Raw genomic sequence first — 11138 nt, 5'->3', positions numbered from 1 at the left:
GAGCAACCTGGGAATCCAAATGGCTTCTTTTCCACAGTCCATTTCCAAAAGGAAAAATGCCTTCCCACCCAGCTTTTGCATGGCTAAGTGAGCCATGGGGAACTAACCAGAATTTTTATTTCAGTGGGAGCTGGATGGCAATTTAGTGGAGCTTCGGCAAGCAACTTTCTGTTTTGGATGCTTTAGCAAAGTGAACTTCTGATTCATCAGCAGTAAACTGAGGCTGAGCCCAAAGCTAAATCTAACCAACGTCATGCTGGAACACCGAATTTCACAGTTTCATGCATATCTGAGACACACAATAGGGCATCTGCAGGCAAATTGAGTTTGCAGGGGAATGAGGTATTGCAGCTGTTTGAAGTTACCCCAGAACTTTCAGGCAGCTTCAGAGTCTGCTCAGGCTGCTTTGTCAATGATTCAGTCTTTATTGTTATGTCTTGACAGATTTATATTCCTAGATTGGACAGAAAACTCACTTTGTTTGTGTAAACTAAGAATTAGCAAAATCAAGTAGTGCCAGTATTCAGACTCATGCATGCCTTAAAGGGGCTTTTCTAGACTTCAGCTTTAACCTAAAAAAATATGGAGAGTGACAGGTTCAGCTAATTCTCTGAGCTATCCAGAGGTTTCCGAACCTCCCTAAGCTAAAGATAGCCTTTGTGACTATAACACTACACTCGACTATATCATTGTGTCCTAAGTATAATTAGAATACGAATACATAGAAACACCGATTCGTTCATTATACTATAAACACAGGAACCAAGGTTTGCATAACCAAACAATTAGTTTACAGTAATCTTCACCATGTACTCCTGTTAGCAGAGATCTAGTAGCAGAATGCTGTGGTAGCATTTCAATTTAACCTATCCTATTCCCTTTAAAATATACATTGTCTTGGAAGTAGCATTAAGCTGTGAATACTTTCCAAAGGTAATAATCAATGGAGATCACTGAGAGTATTAAAATGAGACTAGTCAAAAAAACATCTGGGCAAAATCAAGGACAGTAAATTAAATGACCTTGTGCTCCATTTTCACTTCTGTGTCTTTGACCTCCAGTTCTTGGGCCCAGCTGTGAGCCAGACAACGTGTGACCTAAGAAAAAAGAAGAATCACTATATTGCCAAATGTTGCTACTTCAAATTACAATGAAATCATATTTGTCAAAATAAAGCATGTTATGCAAAGTTATTTATTTTTATGACCCATCAGTTATTGTTAGTATCAGGAATTTGTTCACTCATTTGCTGATTCAGAGTCCAGTAACTTTGCCTCTCACAAACAGCATGATGAACTGAGAATTATCTGTCATGAGAAGATTAAAAGTAGAGGTGCATCTTGGAAACAGAGTTTAAAAAATCCTTTAGATGTCTTTGAGCCACTCAGTAACCATCCACACTCTGCAAGGGAGCCCAATGGTCAGAGGTGTAGGTATACACGCTGTAGGTAAGAGATGAGAAACTCTGGAAGCTATCGAACAGTGAATTTTCACAGCAGATCAGCACAAACATATTTAGCACAGGGTTTTCTGTCACTATGAAGAGTCAAAAGAAATTTGAGAACGTTCAACAGTTTTCCTGCTCTGCGGTTTGCTTGTGCTCCTTTCTTCCCCTTAGTTTCTCTTTACTGATTTCTGACCTGCTGCATGGCATGAAAAGTACCCTTTTATTATACTGCAAGGAATTATCTAAAAGGACTTGACCAAAGAAGTTTTGCTGGCTGTAGTCTTTTACTCCCGTAGCCTTATAAAGAAGTGATTCAGAATAGCAGCACGAAAGAAGTAATGAATAAAATTTCCATTTAGGTAGCTAATCCCCCATGGAGCAGTGTGTCAGACTATAATGTATAAAGGGGTCATTGACCTATATCTTCAGCTATATTTCTCAGGATGATAAACACTACAGGAGAGTCAAAACAACAAAGTGTAATTAAACAAAATGCCTTATAACCAGCTGTTTTCTGAAGAGTCAGTACATATATGCCATTGAAAGTTCAGCATCAACCAAAAATTACAGCCCAGTGGTACATAACATATGGGCATAGTTTATTTTCTGGGTTAAGAGAAAAGCTTAAAAACACCTGTGATAACAGGTAGTAAATGTTGGCTTTACTATGATATCCACTAAAACTCCCATCATTTCTTTCTCGGGGTCCTGTAATAGTTGTTTTGGATTCATTCCCAGCAATATCAGCTATTGGGGAAGTCAATAAAATATCCAAAATACATTAAGTTTGGAACTGCTTTCACTTAACATTTTCTTATTATATAAAAGCAGATTAACAACTAAGACACCAGTCTTGCAAATGCACATCTGCCTAAAAAAAAAAAAAATGTTGCCTTTTTCTCTATAGGCATTGCATAAACCCCTATCCTTTAACCATCAAACAATAGAGTCTGGTCTTGCACCACTGATGTCAGTGGGAACATGGACAGGCAAATAGAAGGAAACCTATGAAGAACATTCATATACAATGCAGATGGTGATAGTCTATCAAAGACACTCTTAGAATGCTGCTAATTAATCAAGAATGAGAAATGCTGGTTTGGAAAGTGAAAAGAAACAAATCTAATTTAAAAATATCAAATCTTGAGCTTTTAAAATTGTGTTGCAATTATTTGACAGAGCTTTCATTTTTTTAAAAAAAGTGTCACAAAGACGTGTCTGTGATAAAAGCACACAGAGATAGTAATCATGTCTTTTGTCCGTGCTAATATGAAAGAGCACGGAAAATGAAAGACTTGTGTCTTTCTTGTCTAGTACTTGTCTAGTGCTGGATCTGGCTAGCTCTTTTTCATTTTGGAAGCCTTGTTTCTATTTTTGTTTTGTTTTCCCCATTTTGAAATTATTCATTGTGTTGTTCCTCACATGCTTAAAGCATGTCTGGACTGTTCCCAAACTAGCATTTAATGAAAGCAGGTTATTCTGACTGAAGGACAGTTAGCTGCTTCATCCTGCGGTTTGGGGCTTGCCTCCCTGACAGTTGTATTAAGGCATCTATTTTAGCCCTTTCATGAGGCCTTTGACATCATCTGGTATGGGACTGAGAATCAAACAGGCACTCTCTTCTCCAGGGTAAGGAAAAGCAAAGGGGCAATATCAGAAAAATCAGAGCAGAGGTAGGAGGCATGATTTATTCTGTCTCAGTGTGAGACTACCACAAAAGAATGTATATTTTATAATATGTCACAACTAGGTTTGTAACAACATAAACAAAATACACAGCAGCTGTGCCAGCAATGATCATAAATACATGTTTAGCATAGCAGCTATAATAACTTGCACATCATCATACAAGAACAAATTCTTGTCACACTCTTGTAGGTGGAAAAAAATATGCTCTCTAAAATGTTTCAAATGAAAATTCAATGCTCCCATTACCAGAGAGTGCAGTTCTCACAGGACAAATAAGACTGCAGCCTGAAAACTATTTTAATAAATCAAAACTAAATACACTGCTGTCTATATTCTCTTTAAAGGCTTATTTTAACTCTGGCTCAGGGTTTTGTAGAGCAGATGTGGCAGTGAACGTGTGCACACATTCTCTCTTCTTTCTCTTCCTGTCTTTTTAAACACAATAGAGAAAAAACCAAGTAGCACTTGCTCACAGCAGTCCCCAGTCCCAGAGGATCCTCAAAGCTCCTTCTAATCCTACGTTTGCTAATAAATGTAATATGAAGAATAACCAAGTGGAAAACCCATCCTTTAAAACAAGCAGTGGATATAATGTGAGCTGGGCTCTATTCCCACTTCTGTCCCAATGTTTTCTGGGACTACAAGCACAGAAGTCCTTTTGACTCTTTTAGACTCTATTTTCTTGTTTGTCTTCTGTCTTATCCTCTCATTTTAGACCACAATCTCTACAGCGCAGTGATTTTTGCACTATAAAGGTAACTTTAGGGAAGTCAAACTGGTGGAATCATACCTGTTCCAAATATTTGCCCTTTTACATCATTACATATATCAGACAGTTGTGCTTTCACCCTCAGCTTTCTTTTCTGCATACCCACACCTCTTGTGCTTAAGACTATCCCTTCTCACTCCGTCTGCCAGGAACTAGCGATTAAGAACAGTTATTTTAATTGCAGCCTCTGAATTTGGGATGCTCAAAAATGTACACCACTCCACCCTAGAAAAACTTGATCCAAAAATGGCTGTTTCAATAGCCCATATGCTTCATCATTTGATGACCTTTTGAGGTATCCATGGCAGAGCCCCATGAGATCCACCATTGCTGCCCTTAAGGCTGGAGCCTCAAACTCGGTCCTACTGAGGAGAATGCAACTTATTCTCCATGTGAGTAGTTTCTCCTTTCTCCTTACTAGTCTTAATCAGTAATTGCTTTCTATGGAAAGGTGTTTAAAATATTCCTAGCTACATGTCTTTATTGTTCCAACGTTACTTTCACATCTCACTTCTATTGAACATATATCTTACTTTTATAAAACTGTCTTTTAAGGAATTTTACTTTCCTAATATGGTTGGAATCAAGTAGGGAAATGTACTGTTCTTCTCTGTTTTCTTATACTGTCAGCATTTCAAATATTAAGCATTTATTCAACCTTGTATTTCTGATTGTTCACTCCAATCTATTTAGTCCTTCTCTTTTCTCTTGGTATCCAGGGAGTCAGGGCTACAGGCTTCTGAAGTCAGTTCAGATGGTTATCTGCAATTTCTCTTTGTAGTGCTCTTCGAGGTCAAATCCATTACAGCATGTGCTCAGACTGACTTTCCACACTTAACTCTGCCGGGCTTGCTGTGGCACACTCAGCAGTTCACCTCAGAACCTGTTATCCATAGATACAGCAGATGTTAAATTTGATATAGAAAAAGAACCTGTTTCCTGCCTCCTCTTCACCTTAAAAAGTCTTGTGAACAGAGTGACATTTTTGATGAAAAAGATAAACATCATACTAGATGCTAATTAGTACCACCACATCCAAAATTAAATATACCCACAAAAATTACATTTACATAATATACAGTACAGCCACAGTTGCAGTTTAATCACACTGACTGTAGTAAAGAGCTTAGAGATTGTGTTTTCTTTCTGTCATATCATATCAACTGGGAAAGAAATGTGCATCAGCAAATAAAGCTCCTTAAATATTTGCAGCTGATTTATAATGGAAATTACAGAGCCAGGATAACATTATTTTCTTATGTCCCACGGTCTTGGGCAAACTGGTATATATAAAGCTTTTTCAAAATACAGGAATAGATTTAAAATCCATCACAGACACAGTAATGCTGAAGCAGCCAGTCTCAGATACCCACAATTCACACTCCAGTTGCAGATTGATACATCAGCCTTTTGCGTCTGGAGGTGGGGGGCTCTTCATCCTCGATTTTCAGAGGGTTTTTTTTTCCTAATCTAATTAAAATGGAGATGATTGTAGTCATTAGGACAAAGACACCAATACGAAAGGAGTGAAGGAACATCAGTCCTTCAAGTGAAGTTAATGTTCTGAATTTGTTCGACATTTCCAGATTCCAGAGCCTAGCAGTGACCAGGATGGTTCTTTCCCAGTTTTTTATGGCAAGGAGACTGAGACAGCCCTTATAAGCAGAGATCGAAAATGGCTTATCCTTAGTTAAACTATTCCAGTATTCATCTGTCCCAAAAAATACAAAAGCAGAAACAGGGGAAAAAGGGAAAAAAAAAAAAAAAAAAAAAAAAAGCCTGATACACTCCATACCAATCAGGGGTATCTTGCCATGACTGTTTTGGAAACATCTAATTTAGAAACAGAACTGGCTACCCAAGACTTCCAATGACAGTTTTTGAATCATTATTCTCCAGGTATAGATCCTAAAACGGGGTTAAGGCTGCTTATCCTAAAGACATCCTGTGTCTCCCTGCTCCTCTAGACAAAGCTGTGATCATCACCCATAAGAGGTACAAATTTCGATACCCGCTCAGCATTCATCAGCCTGGTAATCCCTTTGATCTTAAAATGGAGGTTCCCTACCATTAGTCCAACAGATACTTTGTTAACGGTAAGGATGGATGGAAAAAGGGAGAGTTTGGGCTTACAGATAAGCTTATTTTTATCTCTTTCATTCATTTCACATCACAAGATTATCATTCAGAGCTGAGGTGGCCAGATGTGCCTCAGCTGGGCATGCTAAAAGTTTCCATACTAACTCTGCAGCTATTTTGCCAAAAGCCAGTAGACACATCCCAGAACATTTTGTGACAATAATAAGAGTACAAAAGCAGCTCTAAATGTTAGAAAAGCAAAAAGAAAAATATGTGGCCATATCATCACAGAACCATAAAGTTCTTCTCTTAACTATTCAGGAAAGTGCCTTTGATTTTCAGTAAAAGGTACTTTGTATCTCAGAGGTGCAGTACAGTAGCTTGATTGCTATCGTGTAGTGTGGCATTTGCTAAGATAATGACTTTTTTTTGTGAATGGTTGAGTCAATAAGCACATAAAATCCCTGTGTTTTGTCAGTGTCTGTGCTATTGCTGCCCTTTGGCTGAAGTAATTATACCTTTTTCCTTTTCAGAAAACTTACCCAGGGTTTTCTTTCTCTTTATTACAACTGCTCTACTTATATTTAATTACTAGAGGTTTGGTGATCTGCTTCTTATTGTTTGCACTCCCATGCTATGAAATGAGCTGCAATAGACTGGCTAATGTGCTTCGTTAGAAACACTGTATCAGGTACAATTACCTGAATGAATAAGCCAAAAAAATAATATTTCACTTTTTCTTTGAAATTCAAGTAGTACTATGCAAAAATACTTATTTCACAAGCATATTATACTCAAGTTTCTAAATAAATGTTAGGCCAGGAAGAAGATATATTCCCTGATCCTCAATAGATGAAGTATTAGCTAACTCTAACTCTGCTGTCCCTTCCACTTACTTAGGTGTTAGCAGAAGGTCTAAAGGAGGAGATAGGAGGGTTGGAATTTCTACAGGATATATACTAGAGGATTAAAATATAGAAAGCAGGACCTGGAAGACCAGGATCTGTTTCCTGGCTTTGCCACATACTACTTGTGTGGCCCTAAATAAGCCATTGGGTCCTTCAGCCTCAGTTTCCCACACTGATAAATGGGGGTAGTGTTACTAACTTACTCCCACCCTTGCTTTCTCTATTTACCTTTTACACTTTTCTAGGCACTGTGTTTGAAAACTGCATAGAGGCCACAATTCCAGACTCTAAAAATTAATAAAAAAAAGAATTTATTTTAGCTCATAAAAGAAAGTCTCAACTGAGCAAGCTACTGATACATATATAACTGAAGTCAATGGGGTTACTTAAAGTTAGGGATGGTCTTAAACACTTTACTGATTCAGGGCCTTAACCTCTCAGGAACATATTGATTCATAGCTTGAGGTAGTGGTTATTTTTCTCTTTCTTTCAATGCATGCTTATTTACAAAGATTTTCCTTCCTGAGCAGACCTTATGGCCTTTGCTGTGCTGGGTTTCCGCTCAGTAATCCCACCAGTTTATAAAGATTTCTAAATATGTAATTAAAAACTTTTACATCTGGAAATTGGACCTGTCAAGGGATTGAAATGGGAGGAACACAAATCTTTTTGCTGAGAGCTTAATGGCCTGAAGTACAGCTGCAATGTTTGGGAGAACCTGTTTGAGTGCCATTTATGAATCCTAGCGTAAATGTGGGGAGTGATTGCCTTCTTCCCGGTCTTTTGCTTCCACACTCAGATAAAAGGAGTAAGAAAAGTGAGAAGAAAAGGTTTCAGGTGGCATAGAAGGAACAGGAGCATAAGGAACAGAGCCTCCTTAAATGGAGCATCCCTCGTCATGGGGACAGCTCAAGTAAAACAGGTTTTCAGCTCTGCCCTTCAAGACTTTGAGGAACAAACCATCTGCTGTCATGTTCTAACAGTTCAGCAGACCTAATTAGACACTCACTTGACAAAGGGGTATGATATTTATATAAGATAGCAGTATCTCCCTGGCTGTATGAAAGCAAGAAGAGAAAAGGCCAGGAGGAGAAACAAGAAACATACTGCACTATATGGAGGGAGGAGACTTCTCAGTTTGGAGTAAAGGTCCATACATGTGGGCTGTTTTATTGTTTCAGGTAGATGTGCATTCTTCTTGCACAAGGCATAAGACATTTACATATCTCAACCTGACGCAACCTGCAAGTTTCTCCTGTTCCTAACTACCACGTTTGCCTCAAGAGGTGGTCTGAAAACTCAAAACAGGAGCCCTGTGGGGCTGAGTCTGATCTGCATTGGCTTGGAGACAGAGGACAGTGGGATGTAGGATGCTATGGCTGTGAATGACGAAGGGGGTTGGCAACAGGACGAGACGGGAGCATAAGGGAAGGGAAGAGTGCTGTGGCCTCCTCATGCGGCGTGGAGCATCTGGAGCAGCTGTGCTGGAACCCAAGCACAGGGACCCCGGGGTGCCCAGCAAGCAGGCAGCCAGCAGGCTGCCAGGGCTGCACAGCACAGGCCCCTTGGCCCTCTTTCACAAATGCCTAGCATTTTCTCATGAGATGAGAGCATTAACACCTTTGCAATATCCATGCTGAGGAGAATGGAAATGGACCCTGAGGTGCCTGTTATTCTTGCTTCCATCTAAAGAGAGTTGAGAAATATCTGTGTGGGTGCTGTGAGCATTGCCATTAGTCTCAAGCTGGCACCTTCTACAAGCATAAGCATCCTAGTTTAAAACAATGTTCATTCACCTGCTTTCAGAGCGTGCCAAACTGGTACATTACAGAGATGAGAGACACTGCATGCCTTTCCAAATGCAACTCCTGCCATCTGGGAGCAGAGCAATGGCTTTCAGCTTTCAGCAGGCCAGCAGGTTCATAAAGCAGCCCAGGAGTATGACAAGGTATTTCTACCTTCAGGAGCAACAGAATTTTGCTGGTCAGCTTTGAATGATCTTCTGCTGCTTTGTAACGCACCTGTCAAGAGGTTTAACTGATGTTATGTTTTCTGAGCACACTTGTATTGACTTTTCTGATAACCTTTACCTAGCAAATCATGCATGAAAACTCTCTGAACAGATGCTGAACTTTTTCCTAATAGCCATTCTGCTCCATTTCCTATATCCTACACATTGACGTTTGTTGCATATTTAGCAAAAATCTTTATAGCTGCACAGCAGATTTTGATAAATCCCCAGTGTCAGCATGAAACCCAAGTAAAAAAAGACCTAGTGTGGGGGTTGTCTGTGGGCTGAGGCACATGATATGATAACAGTGGCTTAACAAGTTACTGCGCATCAGTCTGAGGCATCCATTTGTGTGCACGCCTTTAACACAAGCATATATAAGATGATGAGGATGAGATCAGCACAGGGGTATCAAGAACTGCTCAGTTGACATGCCGCAGTTTGTTAAGCTGCCAAAGCCTGATTTTATGTCTGAGTCTGGCTGCATAACCTGTGCTAGGTTAATATCCAGAGGTTTTCCATTACCCATCTGTTTATATGGGTGTAAGGTAATGTTTTCAGGTACTAAACATCAGTCAGCAGCTCTAAGAGTCTTTTTATCAATTCTTCATATCACAGCTGCATGTAGGGACTCCATTTGCAATGATGACTTTGCCGTGTTAGACATACAGTAATGCCCATGGTGGTAGAAGACAGTCCTCGGCTTAAGGGCTGACAATTTTAACAAAAGAGGCAGATGCAGAAGGTAGAATTCCCTCACCTAAATTCAACCTTTTAAAAATCAGGTTGGAGCCTGAGCTAGTTACTTAGACTCCCTTCAAAGTAAGAGAAAAAGCCATGTACACAGAGGGGGCAATTTTCCCAGCTGTCTTAGACGCTTCTTCTACCTGAGATTAATCTCTCCCCCCTCCTATAAATATAGGGAGAGCCCAGATGATTAGCTAGATACCCAGCCCTTGCAGTACTAAGGGTTACGTGAGATACATCTCCCAACAAGAACATGAAACAGAGACATTACACCCATGCAGCTGATCAAGAGCTGGGGCACAGGGATGTTGCTGTTGGCTTCTCAGGAGCTATGTGCTAGTCCCAGATCTGAGCCCAGCTCCTTTCAGCAACAAAGACACAGGCCCTTCTTCTAGCTGTTACAGCACTGGATAAGAGGGCGGCTCCACAAAGCTGCAGGACAGGGCCCCCTCTCGCCGTGATATTTCATCTGCCATTCAGTCCCAAAGTGGAGTCACGAGAGTCCCTGCTGTGCCTGCAGTTCTCCGTGAAGGATTTCCTGTTTCACACACCAAACGCGTGATTGGTTCCCCACGAAGCAGAATAATTCATTATGTTTAGTAAACCAGGAGCTCAGATGCATAATGCTAACCACTATTAACCATGGATCAGTTGCTAAAAAACAAGAGTTGATTTTAAGGAAAGCAAAGAATAATGAGTGACTGCAACATTACCTACAATTAATTACTGTGATGGTCATTTACAAACAACTTCAAGCCATTTTTTGGTTTTAAGGCCATTGCTGATACTCACCTTCTGGCTAGCTGTGCTGGAATCTCCCTGAGCAGTGTGCTGCCTCATTCATTGCTTTGTGGGCTCACATTCAGAGAGCATTTGGCCTGCAAACTTGCTGGATTATCTGTAAACACAGTGAATGGAGACAGTTATTGCACGAAACCCAGAGAGTGCACCTGCATGCTAATGAGTTAAATGTCATGACAGAAACACAAGACCAATGCTCCATGCTGCCCTTCAGAAAGAAAGCGATTTACTTCTGCAACATTTCAAACAGAAAATTACTGTGTAACTTCTTGTGTCAATACATAATTTATTTTGTAATAAATAATTAAATGCTTATTTATTGCAACCCTAATTTAATCCACTGTTGTGCTTTTCGCAGATTCTTGCTGACTTAGAGGTACTGTTCAGATTCGTTATAATATTTTCTGTCTGAGGCTGCTGTACACTTAAATCTCTATTACAATGCAGGTGTTCAGACCAAGAAACAGCTTGCATTCCCCTCCAAATGCACCCGAGTTATTTATTTTGCTATTTTTGTTTTATTTTACCTTAAACTGAAGGGGTTTCTAGTGCCAATAAAGAACAAACTGAAGACAGCATTAACTATAAAGCGTATAGCTGGTTTGTGCTGTTGTTTGTTTTTTTTTTAAATCTGCATTGCAACTGTGATAAAAATCAACAATGCCAGTAAAGTCAGGGCTAAGGCTG

At 39.7% G+C, this 11138-nt stretch overlaps 1 long non-coding RNA gene across 1 annotated transcript; it reads right to left on the bottom strand.

Annotated features, from left to right (window-relative positions):
• Positions 1–1048: 1048 nt before the first annotated feature.
• LOC148053394 (uncharacterized) lies at positions 1049–10550 on the bottom strand. The gene is made up of 3 exons (XR_015708045.1): positions 10443–10550; positions 4564–4788; positions 1049–1097 (listed from the first exon to the last, which is right to left on the bottom strand). It is a non-coding gene; the product is annotated as an uncharacterized LOC148053394 (long non-coding RNA).
• Between the last annotated feature and the right edge of the window lie 588 nt (positions 10551–11138).

The sequence above is a fragment of the Nipponia nippon genome, unplaced genomic scaffold (genome assembly GCF_047370975.1).
Source record: "Nipponia nippon isolate SJK-2023a ecotype South Korea unplaced genomic scaffold, ASM4737097v1 scaffold_4, whole genome shotgun sequence".
In the NCBI taxonomy this organism is placed as follows: Eukaryota; Metazoa; Chordata; class Aves; order Pelecaniformes; family Threskiornithidae; genus Nipponia; species Nipponia nippon.
The sequence above is the reverse complement of the archived record's forward strand: the minus strand, read 5'-3'. Positions and strand labels throughout refer to the sequence as shown.